Source organism: Pezoporus occidentalis, unplaced genomic scaffold (genome assembly GCF_034315485.1).
Source record: "Pezoporus occidentalis ecotype Australia unplaced genomic scaffold, CSIRO_AGI_Poc_V1 ctg12, whole genome shotgun sequence".
Classification (NCBI taxonomy): Eukaryota; Metazoa; Chordata; class Aves; order Psittaciformes; family Psittacidae; genus Pezoporus; species Pezoporus occidentalis.
Genome location: NW_026912994.1, coordinates 8036137 through 8060602, shown reverse-complemented (window position 1 = coordinate 8060602; position 24466 = coordinate 8036137). Strand labels below are relative to the sequence as shown.

Genomic DNA, 24466 nt, shown 5'->3' with positions numbered 1-24466 from the left:
GGTTGGTGGGCTGCCTGTCTCCTTTCTCAAACTCCCAGGTAGGCATAGCCCTGTAGTCCATTCCCTATCTGTCAAAAGGGACTGCAGTTAGAGGGACAGGGAGAAGAGGAATAAAGAATGAGAAACTGCAAAGTATCATGAGAAAAGAATGTCCCTCAGAATCTGTGCATTTTGTTTTCACATCCATGCCAAAGTGCAATGCTTCTCTAGTGCCGCTTATTCTCCTTTCCTCAGGTAAGCATAATGTACTGCTGCTTTTCTGCAACTAGAAACACAGTGAGAGGCATGGACCTAGACCCAAGCTTTCCATGTTAAATTTTCTGTAATTTGGTTGCTGGAGCTTGAAGTCCCTACTCTTACAGCAAAAAATGCTTTCTGTTTCAGAGCTGAATGGGAGAAGGGACCTCTCACCATTTGAGAACAGGCTGGGTCTGGCAAAGAGCAGCCACAAGTGTGACACTTCTTGAAAACTGTGCAGACATGACAGGCTCTGTGCATTTTGAAGAAGCTTCTGTCCTTCTACTAAGACAGGTAAACAGATGGCGTGTACATTCCTAGTTCATGGTGAATGCACATTCAAATGACTTGCTTATCATTTTACAAGCAGTAATTTCAGTGTATGTAGCCATGTGAATAAGGTCCTGTTTTAGCAGGACATTTCAATTTGGTTTTAAAGTTGAATAAGATCTTACATGCTCTCTGAAATGAAAGGCAGTCTTCCAGGCCAGTTTTGCAGTAAATAAAAGTAACACCTCGTTTGCTGATGTAGCATGGATGTATCCTTCCATAATCATGGAAAAACCTTAAAAGAGTTTATCGCATTAGCTCAATACTAATGACCCAATACAGATTAAATTTGGCAAGAATGGATCCTTCTGGGGGGGGGGGGGAAGTATCAGGGAATTGGTATTGAAATTATAGTTTGGAGATACTTGGGAAAGAGGAAGAATAAAATAGGCCTTAATCAAAATGTAGAATGCAGGAAGATGGCACCTGCCTCGAGGAACTTCCCACTGAAGCTTTAAACAAGAGACAACACATACATGGAGGCAGATAGGAATCAGAGCTGCGTATCATCCCAATGAGTACTGTCTCATTGTCTACCCACAGTTACTGGTTCCCCCAGGTAAGAGGGCTACTTTAAAAAAAGAAGGGAATGTATTGTGCCAAAAAATCTTACCCATTCTCCTAACAAATTCTGAGCCAGCATTACACATGACATTATTAATGTATTAAATATCATTGTGATTAATTATATTCTACAGATACAGGGTGCAATCAGACTTGGTGCAATTTCATTGACCCAGAGCTGGTACAACTGTTTAAATCAGGGCAGAACTGATTTAAACAGTCCCACTTGGATTTAAAACCCACTTGGATTTAAAAAGTCCCACTTGGATTTAAACCAGACATCATAAAGATATGAGTTGCACAAAACATGATTTTAGGCCTCTGTCTCCTAGTGATCATCCCACATATAATTATTTTCTTCATTCTAAAAGAGAGGTATATTTAAATGAGAATTTTTTTTTTCCTGGTAGCTTCTACCTGTGAGTATCTTTTGGAATATTCAAATGGCTTTTTTAATTTATCATTATAGAAATAAATCCTATAGACATGAATAGAACAAAAAGGAGCATCCCCCACTGTTTTTTCAACAACTTTCTTTAAATATCTTATTTAATAAAAAATTACAGTCCTCTTTCAGCACTATATCAAACATTTTAAAAGCCACATTTGTCCCCTTTGAGGCTAGTCATTCAGATTCATTCCACTGACCTTACAGAAGTGGGACAGATCCCAGATTAGCAATCCTGGACCTGGCTGTATGTCAATCTTTCACCATTGTGAGAGCTTCTTTTTAAACTGTGATTAAAAAACTCTTCCCTTAGACCAGAACATTTTTTAATGTATCCTCTATATCCATACACTCGTGCTACAGCAAGGTATAGTAAGTGTACGTTGTCATATGTCTTTATATTGCTACTTGGTTTCATCCCTATCAGGTTGTACAAGAGCCAGGAGGGAAGACCAGAGGGAAGAGCTGCACTTTGACCCCTTGTTCATATTTTGGTTCTTTTATGTATACCAAATGTCAGTCATTCTGTCATCTATTTAATCTCAGACACCTATGGAAGATTAAGAGAGGGCAGTTCAATGAGCAGAGCAGGAGAGGAAAGGATGGATGAGCTACAGCAGTCAGATAATGTAAAAGCCAACTCAAAGTTCCCAAAAAACTCTGGGCATGGCAAGCCATCATCCTTCTGACAAAAATGAGATGTTTCCTTTCAGGCTTAAAAATCACCATCTTCTGAAGGTTTCACAAGTATGAATTCTAGAAAGGAAACTGTCCTTAACTGCAGAACTGCCCTGAATGAATCCTTTAATTATTCCTTCATTTGATTTTAAAAATCTTCTAGGCCAACAGTCTGGATATACCTGTGTTTGTAACTATGAAGCAAGAATTTAGAATGCATCTAATGTTAATTTTTTGCCAGCTTCTCTTATCATATAAAATCATCTTATTCTAACTCACCTCCCAGGCTGCTAGGTCATCTTTCCCTGGTAAAATAACCTCGCAATACAAGTGGACTTTGTTTTCTGGAGATCAAAGACCTGGTTTATTCCTGCTTCTGGTAACCAAAGCCCCCTTCTCAATTGTGTGGTACTCTTCTGTAGGAGGTCCAATGAAACTCCTGTCAGCACAAAATTACCCACCTGCATGAGGTAAGGGTGAGCTGCTGTGCCAGCATGGACTGCATGCATACCATGGAGAGAGAAGGGAATTTCTTTGGGTGACATAGTGGGTGCATGCTACTGCTAGTTTTTGACCCTCTAAAAAGTTGCAATGTTGGTGATTGACAAAATAACCTGTTGCCTCACAGTTCTCCCCAAGCTATCTGAATGGAATAAATGGGATTTGGGGGTGCCTGGGAGTCAGTTGGTGCCCTGAAATAGTCAAAGTTGGTGCCACAGCCTTCTAATGCCATGCCTCACTCCTCAGCAAAGAAAAAAAAAAAGGAAATAGAGGTGTGCAGGCTTTCAGACAGAAGGCCCCCAGACTGGTATCAGGTTTTTAGGATGACAATTGTGGCATGGAGCCTGGAGTCCAGCTAAGTTGCTTTGCACAGGCTAGAAGAGGAAAGTTTCTGAGTAGCATTAAGCACGTTTTCTACTTGCCTGGACCTGGGTTGAGTGTAGGGCAAATCCGCTGGCAAATGTTAACACTGCCCAAGGGACTGAAAGTGAAGCTGGGGGCTGATGTGGCATGTGGTTGCTATGGTGCTGGCCGTAATCCTGTTGGAGTGAGATACCCTGATGATACGACGAGTTTCAGCTTGTTTTTGGTACAGTTCAGTGACCCTCCTCAGCAGTATCTGACTATGTTTTAAACTTTAGATAAATTCCATAGCCGACGGATTCAAAACAAATCAAGTAACAAGCCCAATCTGGCCAGAGTCCAAGTTAAAACTGCTGTATTTCTTATTGGTACCACTATTAATGCACCAGATCAGTGGAGAAAGAAAAGATATTGGGGGGTCGTAACAGGGTACTTTTTGGAAGCTCTTTTTCCTCTCCTTGTAGCCTCGGTCCCAAAACACGTGGATTACATTACCATGTTCCGGTGAGCTCTGTTACCGCGTTTAGAGAATAGTCTTCAATGAACGTTTTTCCCAGCGAAGATGCTGCTGGAGGCTGAAGCACCCGTGGGCCGGGGCTGGCTCACCTCCAGGTTATAGCCACAGCCCAGCCGCGGAGATGCTCCGCGGGACTTTGCTGCCTCCCACCCCGGTGGGGCGGGGGGTGGGGGTGGGGGGGTTGAAGGGTAGCGCAAACTCCCAGGGAAGAGAAAAAAAACCCAACCAACCCAAACCCAACCAACCAAACAAACAAAAACCCCAAACAAACAAAACACCAAAGTCGGAGGAAAACCATCCCCGCCTCTGAGCGGGAGAATCTGCACAAGTGCCAAACTTTTGTCGTTTGGAGCAGGAAGGGGGCTACTTTCCCCGAGGACGCGGGATTTTTGTGGTTTCCTGGCAGATGCGCTCCAGCTGAGCAGGGGGCGAGGGAGTGCTGAAGGCGGCCCGTCTCGGAGCGGCATTCCGGGGCCGGGTAGGGGAGAGGATACCACCCCGGCGCGAGAGAAACCCTCATCCAAAATAGTGAGGTTCGTCGAGGCGAGGGGGTTATCCGATATGAAAGAGGATGGGGGAGGAGAGAGGATCCGTAGCGCTCCGCTGCTCCCGCGCCGAAAAGATGGGAAGGCTTTGATTCCCTTTTTTTTTCCTCTTATTTGAATGCGGGGGGGGGGGAAGGAGGGGTGGGAGAGAAAACAGACCCTACAGCCAGTTTCCCTCCGTGTCAGAGCTTGAAAGCGCTCCAGCGGCTTTCCTGCAGGCTGCTCAACTTCAACCTGTGTGTATGTATGTGTGTATATATACACATCTATATAGAAGCATGTATACGTGCGCGCACCGCGTCCCGCCGCCGGCCCGTGCTGATGGGCAGCAGGAGCCGCCCTGCAACCGCGGCGCCTCGCACCTCTCCAAACTGCCCCCGGCCTTCCCCAGCCGGCCTTCCCCAGCCGGCCTTCCCCAGCCCGCCTTCCCTCCCTCCCTTCCCGCCCGCCTCCGCGGAGCTGCTCCGCGGCAGCATCCGGAGAACATCGCGCCGCAGCCGGGATTCGCGGCAGCTTTTGGCGAGGAGCGGAGCGGAGCAGGGGGAGAGGCACAAAAGGGAAGGACGGAGGGAAAGTCCCTCCCACGCCCCCCTCCCCCAAGTTTATGATGGGGGTCCGGAGGAGCAGCTCCGCTCCGCAGAAAAGGCTCGCCTGCTGAAAACTTGCTGCTCCGCTTTTTGGGTAAAGTTGATGCTTATTGTGTCTTTTCATTGTGTTTTTTTTTTACAATTTTTCAATATATTTTTTCTTTCTCCTGTTCTCCCACTTTTCTCGAGGTACCCTGCGCCGGGGTTGGGTGGGGTGAGAGAAGGTAGAGATTTTGAGAAGGGGTCTCCTCGCAGTGGGTGCCCTTGGGGGGGTCCCATCCCCGGTCCCCCCTGCAGGTGAGCAAGGCGAGTGCGCCGCGTGTGTCTCTGTGTCTCTGTTTGTGCGTGCCTAGCGTGTGCCCCCCATCGGCCCGATCCCCCCGGGACCGGACTCTGCGCTGTGCCTCCCTGATCGTTTTCCCGGGCGCTGCGGTGACAGTCCCAGCCCCGAGCGGCCGCCGGGACAGCCTTGCCCCGGGTCCCGAAGGACGGCCGGGCTCTCCAAACCCAGCAGAGAGCTAGAGAGCTTGCTTTTCTTTTCAAAGAAAAAAGGACCGAAGTTGCCCCCCCCCCCCCCCCCCGTCACCCTCGGGAGGGGCAATCTTTCAACAAGTATATTTGCTGAGGAATTTAAAAAATTCCCTGCTGCAACTTGATCCCTGTGTGATGAGGAGCGGCTTGGAGAGACCCGGACTCCAATCCTATTAAGGATTTAGAGAGTTGAGAGTTTTTTCCCCCGGACTCATTGGCTTTAAAACAATCAGAGAGGAAGGGAGGGAGATGGGCTCATCTAGATGCTTTTTCTGCCTCTAGTGATTGCCATCATTTCCAGGGAAACCTGACTTTTCCAGCTCCGGGGCTTGGGATGGTTTATCAGTGGTCCCGCCGCTGGCCACGCTGCCGGCTTTCCTGACTGTTACGGGCTGTTACATAGATGTATACATTAATTTCTGTATTGCTAACCTGCAGCCTGGGCTTCAGAACTTAGCGGGACGGGGCTGCTCTTGTTCCGCAGGCGCGGTGGCTGGGCGCAGTGCTCGCAAAGCCGTGCCCCCTGCGCGGGGCCGTGCCTTGCCGGAGCCCCGGGTGAGCCGAGGCCGGGGCCCGCCATGGCCTCCCGGTACCGGGTTGAGCGACCGCCCAGGTGCGGGGGTCACCGGGGCTGAGCCAGCGAAGCCTGGGGCTGCCTGTAGCTGCCCTCGTGTTCCTTACAGTGCAGGGGCTGGAAACCTGGGTGTCCGCCTCGGTGAGAATAGAAATTAGTGTTTTATTGGCGTATCGTGTTTATATTTTCCCAGCCACAGATAAAGGGACTAGTTGTGGGACTTTGTCAGCCCCCTCCCTGGCAGTCTTCTTCACTTTCATTTTATTTTACTTTTCTTTTGCAACTGAGACTCTTGGGATGTGCAAGAATTTGAAAGTAAACGTTTGACTATCATGCTGCATAAAACAGCATTTAAACAAATACTGTATTGGCATGCACTGTGGAATTGGTGCCAAAAAAGTAAAGTAAATAAGCTATGAAATTCAAAATATACAGAAGTGGAATAGGCTGATTTGTTAGAAGAATTGCTGATTTGATCTGTTTGTTCTAGCTACCTTGCTTAAAAAACCCAAACAACTCAGCAAACCAACAAAAAACCCATTCACTTCTGATTCACTTAACTAGAAAAGAAACTACATTCACTGGGAAAAGGGGATCCTACTAAATAATTGTTTGTGCTCCCGGGATGTTTGAAATGCATAGTAATTGCTGCATACAGCAACTACAGCGTGAATTGGTTTGGTTCAACTTTTCTGATGAGTGGGTATGGTAATTCATATTTTGGCTGGAACTTCAGGAAATGTTGACACCTGTCAAACTCTGAATTGCAATAAAAGTGTCATATTGAATGTTATTGCAAAACTGTCAACTTTTTAAGTAGTGAATGAAATTCATTATGGCTTTTCCACTGTAAACAACTCTTGAAAAATTGTCATTTGATTGAAAATACGACCTATCTGTGGCAGTGAGAAGTGCCTGATCCACTGAAGATGAACTGTTAATCTACGGGTATATATAGCTGAGCCTCTAGTGCATGTTTGTGAAAGAGCTAATCTTTAAAGCAAGGTGAGGCAAGATTCACTTCATCTCAAATGTTGTTATTGCTTAAAGTATGTGACTTTGAAGTGCCCAGAAATGCAACTGCTGTTCTTCAAAGGAAAACAGATCCCAAGGACTGTTTCCAACTTCCTTTCTATGTCTTTTTTTCAGTATGTCAGGGGGGATATATACAGATGGACAAATACTGCTTGTGTTAGGTCATTCATTTAGAGAAAAATTAGAGCCACAGAAGAATGTGAACTAGATGCATATGCCAATATAAATCTACTACTATACAGCTACTCCAGTTTATATTTGTATAAAAGAAAACAGAACCTGACCTCATATATCCAGTACACAACAGCCTGCGTTCCCTAATGGCACACCGAAGTCATACTTACGAAACACAGTCTTTTTGCAGCATAGATAGAATGACCAGGATTTTTGGCATTGTTTTGAAAATCAGCTTAAACTTTTATGGCAAAGAGCTATTTTTGACTATAGTTTCTGTGAGTCTAATGATCTTAAAGGTCTGTACCACAACTTTCCTTTCAGTGGCATGTTTGCATAGAAGCTGTACAGGCTCTGGGGCTGTGTGATCAGGGAAACAGTTACGTGTTCACTACAGGGTTGTATAACTTGAAAATATGTTTTTCATGATTCTGATACTTTATTTAGAGATTTTGACTTTTTCTGATGAGTTTTCCAGTTCTCTGTCCCTATCTTTTTATTATTTAAGGTTATGGTAGAGCATCTGACCTAATATCAGTATCATTGTCCTTGTTCTTTGCTTATAATTAGGGAGAACACTTGATTAATCACCTTCGCCTGTTTTTGGTGGCCTACTGTAAGCCAGTTGTTTGCCCTGTAGTCTGAAAGGTACACAGATACTCCATGCTTTTGTACTCGTGAGAAGTGCTCTGTTCATAGTGAAGTTTCCAGTGCAGATTAGTGGAGGCAGTGGATTCAGTAAGCAGTCACCAAAATCTGTATGCATTTGTGCAGCAAACACCTATCTACTGCTCCATGACAAAGCCTCTACTTAATAATCTGGCCAAGGATTTCAAGGCAGCGAGCTTTTTTCAAAGCAGCTACTTAGGAACATTAGATGTGACTATAGCATCAAACTAATTAGTTGCCACTCCCTTTCTATGAAGCTTCCAGGGCTTTATAGAAATGTTATATTTGCACTTCTCACTTGCTGCTGAGGCATTGAGGTTAAGCAGTCTCTGGTTTTCGTCTGCTTTTTTACTGATGGGAAAGATTCCAGGGCATTGTTCGAGAGCTGCACAACCCCCTTATATACCTGGCTAAATATTTTAAACTGTTGTGCATTTGAACAACTTGCCACAAAGCATTAAGTGGTATTTAAGGTTTGCTTGAGCTCTGTTGCCAGGGTCCTTTTAAAGAAAACCAAAACAACAGGAGGTATTTGGGAATAATTAAACCAGCACTAAATAAAATCATAGTGAAGGATGAGTGTTAGTATGAACGATGGCAAGAAGGCATCATGTTCAAAGGTAAATAAAACGCGAACCTGTGCATTTCAACTTATATGTACACACATATATGTGCATGCAACATGTACAATTCTTGACATGTGTACAGCAGATCGCATAAAGGTGCATCTTCTAGAATTTAACTGGTATTTGATGTACAAGTAAACAGAATTGATCTTGTTGGGTTATCTTGATAGTCAAAGAGGCAAAGTTGCAAGATTCCCTTGTGAACAAATGACTGGAATGGAAATACTGGGTAATCAGGTCTAATTTTCTGCAGGCCACTTCAGCTGTGAGTGAATACATACTAGATGTGTAAGTCCAGCAGAGGCCACAGAACTTTTCTTCGTTCATGCTTGCCTACTGTATAACCACACCCCACACTCTTTAACTTCTTGTAAACAAAACCAAGTATAGAAAAGCTGAAATGTGGGGCAGGGAAGGAACAGGAAAGTTGTTGTCCTGTTACTCAAAAGTTCAAAGACATAAAAACTGTTTAGGATTTGTGAATATTTACTATTGATGAAAAAGAGGCCTCGGTGCCTGGAAGTGGTCATCAAAATTAGAAAGCATTCGAAAATAGGCTCCTTTGGGCTCCTGTTGTAATGAGTGGAAGCATTCCTCAAGTGGCAGTATTTCTGGTACTGTCATGGGTATGGCTGCCCACATATATTAGTCTCTGGTGAATATTTTCTCATTGTTTCACAATTATTTGCAATTGGCTGTCACCTTTCTGCAATTATAAATATTCCATTAGGAAACAATACAAATTAGAACTGTAGGTGCCAGGATCTTTGTACTGGATGTATTCTTTTTTACTTTCTAAGTGTTCTTTTCATATGAAAAGAGTTTAGCAGCTTTATCCTTATTCAAGTCTTTTCTTTTTGTATCTGCCGGGGAGAAAACCATTAATTTTGAGGAATAGTGAAAGCAAGCATTAAGCTGTCTTTGACATTTTAGTTTAACTTGAATAGGTTAATTTTTATTTATTTATTTTTTTTTTTTTGAGAAAACAAGTTTGTGGGAAGTGTGTTTTAACTGTGAGCGCCCGATTTCGACCATTAGCATAAGAAAAAAAGTTTTAGTGCATTTACTATTGTATTGAATGAAGAGTTCCAACAGTCAGGGAAAAGAAAGTAAAAGGCTGTAAAGAAATGATGGTCTATTCAGATTATTCAGCAGCCCAAAGCTCTGGTCATCTGCCTCTGAAATCTGTGATCGGGATATCACTTTTATCTTCCTGTGCCTTTCTCTCGCCTTTTTCACATGTTCACTTTTGTCAAGGTTTATTGATCACGTTTTCTTCTCTGCAAATCTGTGGAAAATTTAATGAACCAAAAACAACAGAGAAATAAAAGGAACTTTTTATTCATTACACTAGATTGAATTTTGTTCTATAGTCACTACCTTCTCGCTTCCCATGTGCATCATTGTGTCCCTCCTGCAGCACTTACAGTACATACAGTGGGGATGGCAGTATTATTAATTCCCTTCCAGGGAAAAGTTTGTTTAATGTTGTGATCTCATGTCAGAGCCAGCCCTACTCCTTGCCTCTTCTGTGCTCTCCTGACATTCAGATTCTTTGCTGTGGAGCTTCTGCCTCTAAATATATTAAAGTGTGTATTCCACAGAGCATTTACCTCTTCAAGAATGAAATGTATTTGCTGCCTAGCAATTAAACCCAAATTTAAATGATTACAGATTAGCAGCAGTTATTTACAATCCTGATTGTTTTGGTGCTATGATCCTTGTTCATTACACATCTGCTTTGCCGTGGTGCTGCCCCAGAGTGCTTTGTGATGCAAATGCTTTTGTTAACTTACAAATAGTTTCAGTATCTAGATCATCTCAGGTGACATATTTAAGTCTCTTCTTTTTTTCCCAGATGGACTTAAAAAGCTGTAATTAAATGTGGCTTTCATTATGATTAAGCTTTGCTAACATTTTCCATGGAACGATTTACTTGAACTCTGGCACTTTCTGATCCTGTCACTGGAAGATTTTTCAATAAAGACCCTTTTTAACATTAATTTTATTGCATTTAGTGCAGCTTGTAAGTGTAGGAAAATGAGTTAAAATGGAGCATGTATCTGTCTGAGAGATTTCTCGGATGTTTCTTGATTCCAAAGAACTTTACTGCTCCTTTGTGTTAAATGCTAAGGTGTAAACCCCAGGGGAAGGAAAACCATAGAGTTCTGTAGAGTAGTTCCAAATACTCTTGTGATGAGTAGTACCATCAATGCTGATACTTTTAAGGGATGAGCTAAAAGCCACAAAAGGGCATCCATACTCGAGCTTGTAATTTCAGCTGCAGTAATGGCACATCTGTGCACTGAGTGACTGTTCTGTAGGAATACACACCTGCAATCTTAAACTGCCTCTAAATCTGAAGAAAGGATTTTGTGCCAGGCAGAATGAGCCCTTATGGGAAAATCGGGGCTCCTGTTAAAAAAAAAAAAAAAATTCTTCTGTCCCCTGTGAAATGTTTGATTTTACTGATTTTAGTGTAGATAATTCATTCAAATGAAACTAATGAAACCTCTTTAGAGGACCATGCCTTCTCTGGGATCCTGTGCTGCACAGTGGAAGCCAGTGTAGGTCCAGACCCTGGCTGATAAGCCCCCTGTGGTCCCAGTCCTTCACCCCTGCCGTGAGGTGCCAGGTACTCTGGCAGTGATCTGGCTGGTTCTCCCCAGGATCTGCAAGGAATGGTCAGCTACACAGCTGAATTCCTGCAGCAGCAGTGAAAAAACTTCCAATATTACAAATGTAATTCAGATAAGTATGAGGTACTGTCGTATACAAGCACTGTGGCTTGTATTCATCACTGGGAGCTTTAAATATCCAATCTCTGAAACTTAAATCCTTTTTTTCTTTAAATGTCATGTGCATTTAGTAATTACATTCTTCAAGCAAGTGGATCACCTGGAAGCTGTGTCGCACGGTGTTGAGCAGTTTGATTCTGTTACCAAAAATCATTGCAACCCCCTTAAAAACTTCCCGACATTTTACTTTTTTTTTTTTTTTCTTCCTGTCTAGGAAAGCGGCATCCTTAGCTGAAATCAGTGTATTGCTCCCCTCCATATAGACCTGTGGAGTCCTGTTAGAGCCCTTTTTTCATACCTTATTTAAAAGCAAGGTCTGTTGATTGCAACGGTATTAAAAGAGCATCAGTTCCCAGCACCAAGATAGCTCCCTTTCAGGGCAATCCTCAGCAATGCCTCTTTGTGTGGTGGACAATGCAATAAGTCAGGACTTTCTGAGCCACCTCTATAAGGAACTGTAAGGGCTTCTGAAGTACACTTGTGTTAAGTTGAATTGATTGAAATTTAATGGCTGTTAGTAGCTATGAATGGTAATGATTTTCTAGAGTATCTTCACCATGCTTGACATTAATAACTGAAGAGTGTGTGTGTGACACTAGTGTGTTATTCATTTTTAAAGATGCTTTCTCCCAGCCTTCTTCCCCATAATTTAGTTGTTTTGATGATTCAGAAAAAAAATCTCAGTCTTCGAAGAGCACGTACATCTTGTCACCATAATTTTGTGCTCATGATTTTTATTTTTTCCAATTCCAACATAAATCAGACTACAATATAGTGGGAATGATGAATTTGTTTTACATGCCATCATGAATTAATGTTATGCAAATAGAAGCTTTGCAGGTGCCATGATTTACTTAATAATTTCAAGTTCTAATATTTAAGCTCGTTCATTATGTCTGAGTAAAGAAAACCCACTACATGTTCATATTTTTAAATGTGAAATGTGAGATTTGTGCGCATTTGCTGTGTGTAGTTGCTGTGTAAGCACATTTGATGGCTAAGAAAGAATCAATCAGTGTTTGCATTCAGCATCTTACTACTGTAGATGTTGCAGAGACATTTCAAAGAGAATAATCAAACATTTGTGTGTAAGAGAGAGGAAGATGCTGGTAAAACATTCTTCAAGGATATAAAGCAGTAGAAAACTGCCAAAGTAAAGTTTTTTGGCCTTTAAAAATTGGGCAGGCCTGTGTGGTTTTGCTATGCAAAGTGGCCTTTATTTCATCCTGAACGGTTCACCAAGAGCTTCTCCCAGACCTGCTGTCTTTGCCATACAGTGAGAATTGAGCCGAGGAGCTGGTGAGAGCTGTCGGCATCCTGAGTCAAAGGTGAATGCAAATGTGATCGCAAGGTTTTCAGGCTTTGATATCATTTTTAGTGTGCTTCCCAAAGGCTAAGGACAAGGGGGAAAAAGTTTGACACATAAATACATCTCGAATCTCTGAAGATAAGAATAGATTTTAACTTTATTTCTTAAAAAATTGAGGTCACTATGGTCTGATGACAGGCTGAAAGCCCATCACTCAATTTTTTTTTTCTACTTTTTTATTTTTTTTTCCAAATGAACAGACAGAAGCTTACTTTTGATACATTGTACACATTGAGTTACTTGACAGCAGCATTCAGGTTTGTGGCCCTAGGGTCAAGGTTTAGCACCCACATCCGGGCCTCTCTACCCAGGTAGTAAGAACTTAACTGATTATGCAACAAAAGAACCAAACCTCCTAAATTTGGTAATGTAGATGAATTAAAAGTGAAGCTTTGCAAAAATGGCTTTGCTCCATGCAACAGGACCATGTTTTTCCGTGACTGCTACAGCGTTAGTCATGTGAGTAGACTCAAGAGTTGGTCCTTGACGTCTTCAAGCCCAGGGGATCAGTGGCCAAGGACCAGAGTGGTACTTGGCTTTTAGTAATTTTTGACAACTTCTTTTGCTGTGTGTGTTCTTGAAGAACTCAGAGGAGAAATTCATCCTGATGCACCATTCAAGCCAAGGATTTAGCTGGGTGCTAAAGGGCCATTTGCGAAGTGGTGTGCACAGTGTATGCACCGTGATCAAGTTAATTATGTTGCTTTGGCAACCACAGCTTTGGTATTTCCTGACTTGGGTTAGTTGATGGAGTCATATTCCAATATTTGGCGTCATCAATACTGAACCCTCTTGCAAAATCAGTTTAGTTTTGTTGAAAAGTGGCAGGAAAAAAAAAGAGGTGGGATTTCTGACAGTGTTAAAAAGTAAATTTTTTACAGGTTTTGTGTTGAAGTAATTTTTTATTTAAAATTTTTAAATACAATTCCATTGTAGGAAATAACAGTAGTGATACAAATGCTTTTCCAGTAGGCTTCAAGAAATTATTTTAAAATTCCTTTTGTGGAGAATTTCAGCATTTAGGGGGTTTTGTTCCAATTCACAGTAAGGCATATTTGGAAATCTTAAATTCCTTTTGTAAGCTGTAGTAATTGCATTCCTAACTTCACTAACTGTAAGGGAATACAGAGATGAGTGCAGTACATGTGTTACCCAGCCATGTCCATGGCTGATGTTTTTGCCTTTGATTCTATGTGTGTTGTTTGGGTCTTTTCTCCTTTTTTTTTTAATTTTTTTTATTTTTTTTTTAGAGGAAATGGAATGAAGGGGAAAGCATTGTGTGTTCTGGGGTTGCATTGTCTCAGCAAAGCCTGCACCTAATGACTGACCCTCCTGAAGCACTTTCACTATTTTCTATTTGAGAAAATGTTCCTACTCATGCATTTTACTCCAAGGCCTCTTGCATTGGACTTATTCTAGAAATGAACTGGTTCTGGAGGTGAGTTCATGCCTCTGGGACAAAGCACACAGAGGGGAGGTGGGCTGCGAAAGGCAGGTCTGGATCTGCATCGAGGGGATGGGGATGAAAAGAGGCAGGGCTGGAGGTTGCACCGCTCTCCCAGGAGCTTGCAAGGTGAGGGATGCTCCTCCTTTGCTTTCCAGAGGGCATTTCCAGTGGTGCAGATGGCAGAGGGATCTTTGCCAAGGTTTCCTTCAGTTTCCTTTAATATCAGGGTACAGATACCCAAGAGCCAGAGGCTATCCAAGCTGTTGAAGGAGGTGGGAAATGAGGAGGGCTTTTTGGTGGTGAAACTCACTGACAGCAAGCAGACGTTGCTCTCTGCTGCCCCTTCTGCTATTTCAGGTCACCTTGGATACCTCCGCGCCCACTCATGGTTTGTCAGGGAGGCATTGCCTCAGATTAGGCTGGAAATCTTCAGCACCTTGAGTGCAGTCGGATGGTGGCATGCTCCAGCTGTCAGGCTGAAGGAGTGGGGTACAAATTAACTTGGGATCCCTAGTCCTGGTCATTTTGGTGTCTTCCTCCTTTGCTGTTGAAGATGCAGCTTTGCAGCCTAAGGAAACCTCCTGGCTTCACCCCAGTCCTTCTCCTGTTGCTGTATGTGGAATAACAAGCACATTCATGGGGGTTACCAGGAGCGGATCTTCTCAGTGCAATGTAGGACCCTCCAGTGGAGGCGAAGATGGCAACCACTCAGGATGTCCTCTTCAAAGTGGCTTTTCCCTCCTTTCCTTGGCTGCTCTCTTCTGGCATGATGTGGCTGGAGCTGGCTGGGTTTTAGCCCTCTTGCAGTAGAAGGGAAGCAATTGGGGTTTTGTTTGGGTCTTTCTGCCCTCTTGCTACGTGTTGTTAGTTGCTAGGATGAGGTCACCACTTCTTGCACGCCAAACGGCATGCCTTCTGAGTGCACTAAATCATGCATCGCCATGAAGCTTCCGTGTAGGCTGGACTGGGAGCCGTTGGTGCAGCAGTTCAAACAAAGTACAGTGCTGCAGGTGCTCTTTTGCTGGCTGATTGCTTCAAATGTCACACCTCTCCTCGACTTAATGTCTGTGCTGTTTCAACATCTCATGTGAGTTGATGGAGTTTAGGCATCATCCGTTTCTCCCTCTCTTCCTGGAGGTTACAGATTTCCAGACACCCTTGAGGTGGAGTTTTAAGGTCATTGGTGGCATTTTTAGGTCACAGAACTGCAGCACCCTGTCTTCTCGCCAGCTAATCAAATGACTAATTAGTTCTTATATTGCTGCTGTTATCTTTTTCTCTAGCTTTGGTTTGGCTCTGCAGGATGAAGCTGGCTAGGAGATGACATCTGAGAATTACTTGATTGGAAACTTAGAGACAGATATGGTCAAGAGAGTCCATATGAGCAGTAACTGGTGCTGTGTTCATCCGTGTTCCTCAATTCAACCATGTATATTAAGACATCTATCAAAGCACAGTGTTTAAGAACAGGCTTCCTAAAGCCTTCCGATGATTATGGCAGTGAAGATATCAAATACACAACACACATTGTAATTTGGGTTATTTCCACAAAAAGACTTTTTTACTTTATTTTTTAACAAAGGCAGCTATGTACATATATTCTAGTTTATATTACTGTACTTGCATTTTTTCATCAGGGCACCGTATCATGCACCCTCTAAAATGCTCAAATAGGGACCTGGGCAGTGCAAACATTTGTGTGTATTGCAGCCACATTAACCCACTTAATTTCCCATTTCTCTCAGGTGTTAATGGCATCTGGTTGCGACAGATGCTTTCTGATAAAGCCTTCAGATCAACATGCCTTTGGAGACATCAGTGCTCTGTGTTGGTACTTGCAGACTGCTGTATCCAAATACTCTTCTTTAATTGTCTTATTAAGTAGAGAATTAAGCTCTGTGCTTTGACTGTTTTGGTGCCAGTGATTCTTACTGCAGGCTTTGGCACGGACCCGTGTTGTGTTTTAAAGAGACAGCACCACTTTAATGATGTGGGAATTGAGTTGGAGGATAAAAATCCACTGAGAAAATGGCTGACTGAGAGTACGGTACGTAAAATCTGATTTTATGTTCTTCCCTTCATGCTGTTTGGTGGGGGGTTTAGTTCAAATGCCTATGATGATTTAAGAAATAAAAAGCAGAAATTCTCACTGCTGCCAGACCACAGGCTCCTCAGTGCCAGACTTGCAGACGAATGTCACATGTTGCTGTATGTTTTGAAAGCATACCATGTGTTATTCGTTAGCTGTTTTAGTCCTCCCCCCAGCTATATTGTCTTATCCCTAGCCAATCGCACAGAAAAACTTCTAATGAAATAAACTTTTCTCTTCCTCCCCTCCTGCGCAGACACTGGGATCTGTTCCCCTGTACCTGTCACTCCATGCAGCGGTCTCTATCCACAGACTTGCAGAAGTGATTTTAACTTGAATTCATGTGGCTCTGCCTCTCATACTTTAAATCAAGCACTTTTGACACTGATATTGCAGCTTATGTTGTGTGTTAGGATCAAGAGCTCACAAATGACTAAACATATGGTTCAAACTTTTTTTTTTTATGGAATATAATATGTTTTAGCTTAACTCAGCTGTGGGTCTAGATAACAAACGTTTGCCATTAGAATCATTGCATTTCCAGAAACAATTTTTTACTCCCTCTTTTCTACTGTCTTGGATTAATGTTTCCTCCAGCTAATGACAGGACCGGACATGCAAACTAGATTAGAGCATAGTGTGAATAGTGTGAGCTGAAAATACTGGCATCTCACTTTATTGCCTACAAGGTTAGGCAGTTTACTGTAAGATTGCAAGAAGCAAACTGAAAGCAAACTTGCAAATTAATCCAGATCTCTTGGGTCCCTCCCAGCAAGAGTGGTTCTCAGGGGATTTGCCTCTAAAATGTTCTTTGAGCCCCTCTGCTTGCCCACCCCCCAGCCCACAGCAATGCAGAGGTATCCCACTGATGGCCATATTGCCTACAGATGAGATGTCAGAGCATTGGTGTCACTCCAGCAGTGCGGCCATGGGATTCCACTCTCCTCCTGATCTGTGTGGTGCCAGGATGAATATGGCAGAAGAGATGGCAACAGCATCCCAGCGCTGTGGCTGTCATGGGTGGTAAAGGCTGCTTTGCATTAGAGCTGCTTCCCAGGGCTGCCTTCCACAGGAGGTCTGCTCCTGATTTCAGCAGGGGCAAGAGGCAGCCAGTGCTTTCACTCAACATCTCTATTAATTTCACTGCACCAAAAAAAAAATGTGCCTTGGGAAAGCCTGTTACTTACGTTTCTGCAAAAAAAGAGCATTTGAGCTGGTGTGGTGATTGGACTTCATATCACATCTCTGATAAGGAAGAAACTGTTAGGGAGTTATATTAAAGGATAGATAGGAAAGGCTGGGAATACCAGAGCAGCCAGTATAAGGGCTCATACATGCATACTTAGGTGTGCTAGCTAGACCTCTGCTGAAAATTCATCGTATTTCATTTTTATTCCTTCTATTTTTCTTTTTCGCAGCCTGTGTCTTGGGTGTCAGGCTTGGAGTTCTCTCTCCAGAAGAAACAAATGATTTATCAGTTTTCTATGAAAACCAGACAATAATAGAAAGTTTGTGTTTCACATTTAGGTGTAATTATGAGTATGCTGCTTGAATGATGAGGTGTAAAGTGTTCAGAAGAAAAGCTGTCACCATCCCATGCCAGGTTTCAAGAAGGCTGTGTCTCTTGACAGATCAGTCCGACAAGCCCTGCTGTGACTGGGACCTCCTTCCTGAGCAGTTCTCTTTACTGGGGAGCTGTGAGTATCAAACTGGGCTCAGCAACCAGCTGTGTGGTAGTGGCGGAAATACTGCTGGGACATGGCAAGTGCTGGGCTGACCAGCCCAAGGGAGAGCAAGTGCTGTGTCCTGCCAAGCTGAAATATATGGCTTGACTATGGTGAGGAAGATGAAAGATCATTTCCCACCAGAGATATCATGGGGGAGACTGCTGGAGAACAGGATGCAGATTGGGCTACAGTGGCACTGGAGGTACCATATGGTATCAGTGTAAAAAGGTAACAGAAGCCATGAGACAGCAGGAGGAATGGTGACTCTACACACAAACCAGTTCAGAACTGAGTTGTGTTGATTGTAGCAAGGCTCTAAACCTGCTTGATTTTAGGCTAGTGCTGCTCACCAAGACAAGATACGGGGGGATTTGGGCCATATTTGGAGCTAGGCCAGCTTTTGTCTTAGTGGATAAAAGATGTATCTAAGGAAATGTTTTAGCCTCTGTCAGGGTACAGCTTTATAAATGTGCACTCAGGTGGCACTGGTTGCCTTTATCAGTAATTTGAAGGGATCTCAAGAGAAGTCTCTTTTGTCTCCTGCCATTCAAGTACAACCTTCCTCCCTCAGGAGAGTTTGCATAGGAAGGTGGAGGCTGCAGTTCCCAGGCACCTGGAGTCCTCAGAGATGCAGTTTTGAGATGAGGAGTTGGAGCAGAAAACTCCACTGCTCATATGGACTGGTCGCCTAAGTCTGGCAGCAGAACTGGATGAGGAGTCAGTGCATCTGCTGTTAATGCTAACCCACCTTTATAATCTCTTAGAATGTTTTTGAGCTCTCTGGAGTCATTTAATAGCTCTTTCTCATTTTCTGGAGAAATGCCAGAGGTGCAGTTTCCCAAACACAGAATCCCAAACATAGAATGGTTTGAGTTGGAAGGGACCTTAATGGGCCATCTAGTTCCAACCCTCCTGCCATACGCAGGGACACCTTCCACTGGATCATGTAGCTCAAAGCCCATCCAGCCTGGCCTTAAACGCTTCCAGGGATGGGGCAGCCACAGTTTCTTTGGGCAACTTGTCCCAGTGCCTCACCACCTTCATAGTAAAGAATTTCTTCCTTATATCTAATCTTAATCTACCCTCTTTCAGTTTAAAGTAATTACCACTTGTCACTACATGCCCTTGTGAAAAGTACCTTTCCATATTTCTTGTAGGCCCATTTAGGTACTGGAAGCTGCTCTAAGGTCTCCCCAGAGTCTTTTCTTCTCCAGGTTGAATAACCCCAACTTTCTCAGCCTGTCTTCACAGGAGAGGTGCTCCAGCTCCCTGATCATCTTTGTGGCCCTCCTCTGGACTTACTCTAGCAGGTCCATGTTCTTCTTGTGTCAGGCATGCCAGAACTGAATGCTTTATCACCTTGTACTTGGCATGGTTGAACTTCAAGAGGTTTGTGCTCTCCCACCTCACAAGCGTGTCAGGGTCCCTCTGGATGGCATCTCTTCCCTCCAGCGTATCAACCGAACCCCACAGCTTGATGTTGTCAGCAAACCTGATGAAGGTGCACTTGATCCCACTGTCCATGTTGCCAGCGAAGATGTTGGAACAGGGTCAGTCCCAGTACCCACCCCTGAGGAACACAGCCTTCAGTGATCTCCACTTGGACACTGAGCAGTTGACCACAGCTCTTTGAGTGTGGTGGTCTGTCCAATTCCTTACCCACTGAGTGCTTCATCCATCAAATCCATGGCTCTCCAGTTTAGAGACAAGGATGTTGTGCAGGACAGTGTTAAATGCTTTTAACAAATCTAGGTAGGTGACATCAGTCACTCTTCCCTTATGCACCAATGCTGTAACCCTGTCTCAGAAAGCCACCAAATTTGTCAGGCACAATTTCCCTTTAGTGAAGCCATGTTGGCTGTCACCAATCACTTCCTTAGTTTCCAGGTGTCTTAGCATAGTTTCCGGGAGGATCTGCTCCATGATCTTGCTGGGCACCAAGGTGACTGGCCTGTAGTTCCCTGAGTCTTCCTTTTTTCCCTTTTTAAATATGGGGGTTATGTTTCCCCTTTTCCAGTCTTGTGCACCTTCAAGTTCCTTAGATGATCTCAAACCTGATCATCTCCTACAGTGGGTGGGTTCTTCATTCTTCCAGTCCCTGTCTTTGCCTTCTGCATCTTGAGAAGTGTGACTGGAGCTCTTACTGGTGGAAACTGAAGCAAAAGAGTCATTGAGTACCTCAGCCTTCTCCATATCCCAGGTAAGCAGATCTCCCATTTCCTTCTGGAGGGTGCCCAAATTTTCCCTAGTCTTCCTTTTATCACTCATGTACTTACAGAAGCTTTTCTTGTTGCCCTTTATGTCCCTGGCCAGTCTTAATTCCACTGGGGCTTTAGCTTTCCTAACCTGACTGCTTGAACAATTTATCTGTATTCCTCCCAGGCTACCTGTCCTTGTTTCCACCCTGTGTGGGCTTCCTTTTTATGGTCTAGTCCTTGAAGAGACTCTAAGGTGCAGTGCTGCAAGTTGCCTTCTGTTTCCTGCTGCCATGGTTGCCATGGGTAAGGAGGTTGTGTAGAGCCATTTGGAGTAGCTTGCAACACCAGAGGCAGGAGGCCCTGAATCAGTATTTAACGGAACTTTCTAGAGGCAGGAGAATGGGCGACCAAATATTTTCACAAGGTAATTGTATGGAAGAGGGTAGCTTGACTTAGTCCCTTGGAAATACTGGTAAACGTTGCAGCTCTGGTACTCTCACCAAGGGAGCATGGCTGCTCTTCATAACGCAAGTTCATAAGAAAGGGCTAGCAAGTGATGACTGCTTTGTTAGAGCAAGTGTGACCAAGAGAGCTTTCTTCCAGCCTCATGTATGTTGTTTCCCCCTTACCTGTTTGTACTTACATACTTCTAGACATGGAGCTATGCCTTGAAACCATCCACAGCTTGTAGTAGAGCAGAATGGCTGCTTATTCTGCGGTGCTCCATAGGCAACAAGTGGTACACATGTCCTGCAGCATGCCTTGTCTGCATGCAAGTATGCAGGGGCCATTCAAGATAACTGTTATAAACTAGAAATGTCCTCCAGGTCTGGGACTTGCACTGCGTGTGACAGGCCTCTCCTTTGTAACATTGTCGTGGTGCCACATGAGCCGTATCTCCTTGATTTATGAAACAGCTGGTTATAAGTCTGGTTATTTCCCATGGGGCTCCTCAGAAAGCAATGCTTTCTCTGCCCTTTCCTTTTCTGAGAGACCCTTTCCTGTGGTTTGTAAAGATCACCTTATTTTTCAGGGCATTTGTGGTATACATTATGGCTGTGGTTGTTAGTGATGCCTACATGGACTATCTTAGGTAGAAGAAACATTGCATTATGCAGGAAGTTCAAGACCTTTTACAGTCTTCCTTTTTCTTTTTTTTTTTTGTTAAGGGACCTTTGCTAAATTCATTTATCTTCAGTGGAAGAGCTGGTGCCCTATAGCAGAGAAGGCTGGAATGTGAAATAATCAGCTCTCTGCTGTGCTAGGCCTGTGGGCTAGTGCAAAACCATGTTTAGCTCGCAGCCAGCCATGGCATGCAGTGCCTCTTGGCTCATGTGTAGTTGAGGGACACGAAAGACTCACAGACAGAATCCCAGGCAACCTGCTGGCAGCTGGGGTAAATACCATGGGGAAAAGAAGGGACATAAGACACCAAACCTGTAGGAAACCAGTCTTCATTAATTCTGCAACATGTTGGACAACTTGTGTTCTTTTATTAACTTTTTATTACGGCAAAAGTGATTAGAATAAAAATAGTCTAGGTGCCAAGGGGATAAACAGTGAATTAAAAGGATTAAGGTCTGAACATTTTATTGCTTTTAGAAAGATGTTATTAGATTTACCAGCTTCAGTTAAATTTACATGACTGAATTACTTCTTAACATATTACTGAGTTTTGTGGGGGAAACCGCATCTGTGTAGGTGTTTTAGAAGGACTTAATCCAGAATACATCACAATTCTAGGCCTTTATGGAAGAGTAGGGCAGCTATCATTTTTGTCATAAGCTAAATGGATGCTGATTGGGCATTTGAGTCATCTGGAAGTTAGTGTGACCCGCACATTGTGTCAGAATTGATAGCAACTCCAGTGGGTAAACCAGGAATGTTATGTTAGTTATATTGCCAACTGTGATGCTTTCGATTATTTCAGTTTTCAGAAACTCTTGAGACATTTTAGGATAACTTGAGGGGCTTCTGAACATATAAAAGCCTTTGTTTTCTGAAGATAGCTCATGCCAAACTGATGACTGACAGTGGCAATTCTGTTTGAGGTCACCCACAATAAACTTCTCTCCCAGTACCTGTCAACGTAGTCAAGTCCAGCCAAGCACCAAGCTCCTGCACTTTATAAGGGTTCAGAGTTGCTGGAGGTGTGTGTGTTGGCTTCCTTTGAGTCCACAATGCTCGTGTGTGGCTCTTGCCCCTACCCCTCCCAGCTCTCCACACAGCACACTTGCATGTTGGAGAGAGTCCAAATTTCCTCCCTCCTGGGGATTCCTTTTCTGTTAATTTAAGTGATGGCAAATTCAAACCTCTTGCCAGAGCTTGCTGTGTGTTTTTGGATGCTTTTTTTAGCTGTTCCCTGAGGGGTCAGCTTTTGTCCTTCCCCACCATACTTTCAGCTGTGGGGAGAGAGGCCTTGAGCTGGAGCTGATCGGTCCCACCTGACTGAATACATCTTGACATGGCTTCAGTACCTAAGTGTTTGTTCCAGTTTTGAAGACTTTTGCTTTGTTGTTGTCTGTACAGAGCTGAGCTTACAATATCATGAGTGTATATGTAATCTTTATCTTAATAGCAGAATGAATCATTCATGCCTATAATAGAGTGTGTCTAAGTTCCTGTTAGGTGGTTGTCTGCAGCACTGGGACTTGATTTTAGATGCTGAATGGAAGTTACAATTAGAGTGAATATGACTGTTTTTAATAGGTATGCAAAATAGCTTTTATCTTCAAAAGTCATGTAGTGAACACATGGTGTTAATATGAGACAGAATGAATGTGTTGAAGAGAAGTGAGTGCCCATCTGCTGTAAGTCCGAACCAAAGATTCATGGGCTAACTTCTCAACCAGGGGATGTTGCAGATAGATCACACCATGGTCTGGAAGAGTGCTCAGTGGTTACAGTCTCCTGAGCAAGACCAGCAGTAGCCAGGAGTCTGTGCTAGAAGGGGAAGCTGGATGGCAGCTCTTCTGTTTGAAGTCATCTGAGCTTTGGCTCACCTCCCTCTGAGGGGTCTGCCCTTGTCACCAGAGGGGGCTTCAGCGCCTGCCCTGGTGCTGAGCTCTGCCACACAGGGTTATTCTCGAGGGCCTTTGTCCTGCTGCGAGGCTTGTGCTTGCACAGCCGAGAGCCGGTTCAGTTGTGGTTTTACCCTCCTGTCAGTTATTTTCAACAGTCCTCTTATTTCTCCAGACAATTTTGTTGGAGAAAATGTGCAGCAGGATATGTTCACAGCATAGGGGAACATGGGAAGAACAGCACTCACTTTATGAAGATGCAGGTGTTGGAGAAATGTCATCTGTTTATGCTTTGTTTTGCACTGAGCTTCTGCAGGGGGCTGCGTTTTCTGTGACCATCCAGGCTGTTTTAAAAGTAAAGTATCCTGCTTAGCACAGAGCTATGGCTCCCCAGTCAGTGCATAGGTGGGAAGGCCCTGGTGCAGTGCCCCCGTTCCTGGTGAGTTTAAAACCTCTGGTGGAAGAGGTGGCACATAGAAATGCACTGTGATGGCACCTGGTAGGCAAGTGGAAACCATGGCGAGGGAGTGCTCCAGTGTGGCCTCCTGGATGGAGAGCCAAACCCTTGAGGCTCCGAGCAGCGTAGCAGGTGGACTTGGTGTTTGCTGAAGTTACCAGATGATAACTGGAGTGGAGAGCATGCAAGCAGCAGCACAGCACTTCAAAATCAAATTTGAGTTAAAAAAACCCAAGCAACTTAGACTACAGAGGAGGAGACATCTAGGAAGAAGCATCTGCTGGGATACCAGAGTCCGCAGGAGTCAATGACCAAGTATGAAAAGGCTACAGATTTAGTACTTTTGGTAACCTAAAAGGACTTGGAGGGTTTGGGTGCTCATCCTGTGGTGACAAGGCAGTTGGGATTGAGGACATAGCACTGATAACTGCAGGAAGTGTAATGCATTCAGGTCTGCTTCACTCCATTACAACAGATTGACAAATTGGAGAGAGTTCAGGAGAAAAAAAAAGAAGTAACAAGAGAGCTTGAAGGATTGACTTACGAGGGAAGACCAAAAGAGCTGAATATGGATAACTTGGCTAAAGGATGACAAATAGGGTGGTTGAGATATAAATCTACAAATATCTGAAGGGTGTAAACACCAAGGCTATGAAGAATTATTTATAGTGGTACAATGGGGTGTAACTAGAAGTAATGGGATGAAATTTAAGAGAAGGCAAATTTCAGTTGAATAATGGGAGAAGCTTTTTGACAGCGTGATGTATTAGGCCATGGGATGCTCTTCCAGCAGTAGCCTTATTGCTCACTACTTAGGGCACAACCCTGTTTATTAAGAAGCCATAGTTTTCAGAGTCTTTATAAAGGCCAATTTCAAATCATGCCTTTTGTTTTTTATGTATTTGATACAGAGGCATGCAAACCGTACAACAAAGCTGCTGTGCCCCCCCAACACAGGCCCTGTGTCTGGATGTAATGTAGC

At 43.7% G+C, this 24466-nt stretch overlaps 1 protein-coding gene across 5 annotated transcripts in view; it reads left to right on the top strand.

Moving 5' to 3' along the window:
- Positions 1–410: 410 nt before the first annotated feature.
- GLI2 (GLI family zinc finger 2) overlaps positions 411–24466 on the top strand; it is a 198867-nt gene continuing 174811 nt past the window's right edge. For 4 of the 5 annotated variants that reach the window (XM_062607127.1, XM_062607128.1, XM_062607129.1 and 1 more), the window contains exon 1: positions 4643–4864. The gene's annotated coding sequence lies outside the window, so the exon portion shown is untranslated. Of the gene's footprint in view, positions 532–4642; positions 4865–24466 lie in introns of those variants that run through there. The other variant, XM_062607126.1, reaches the window with a different exon arrangement.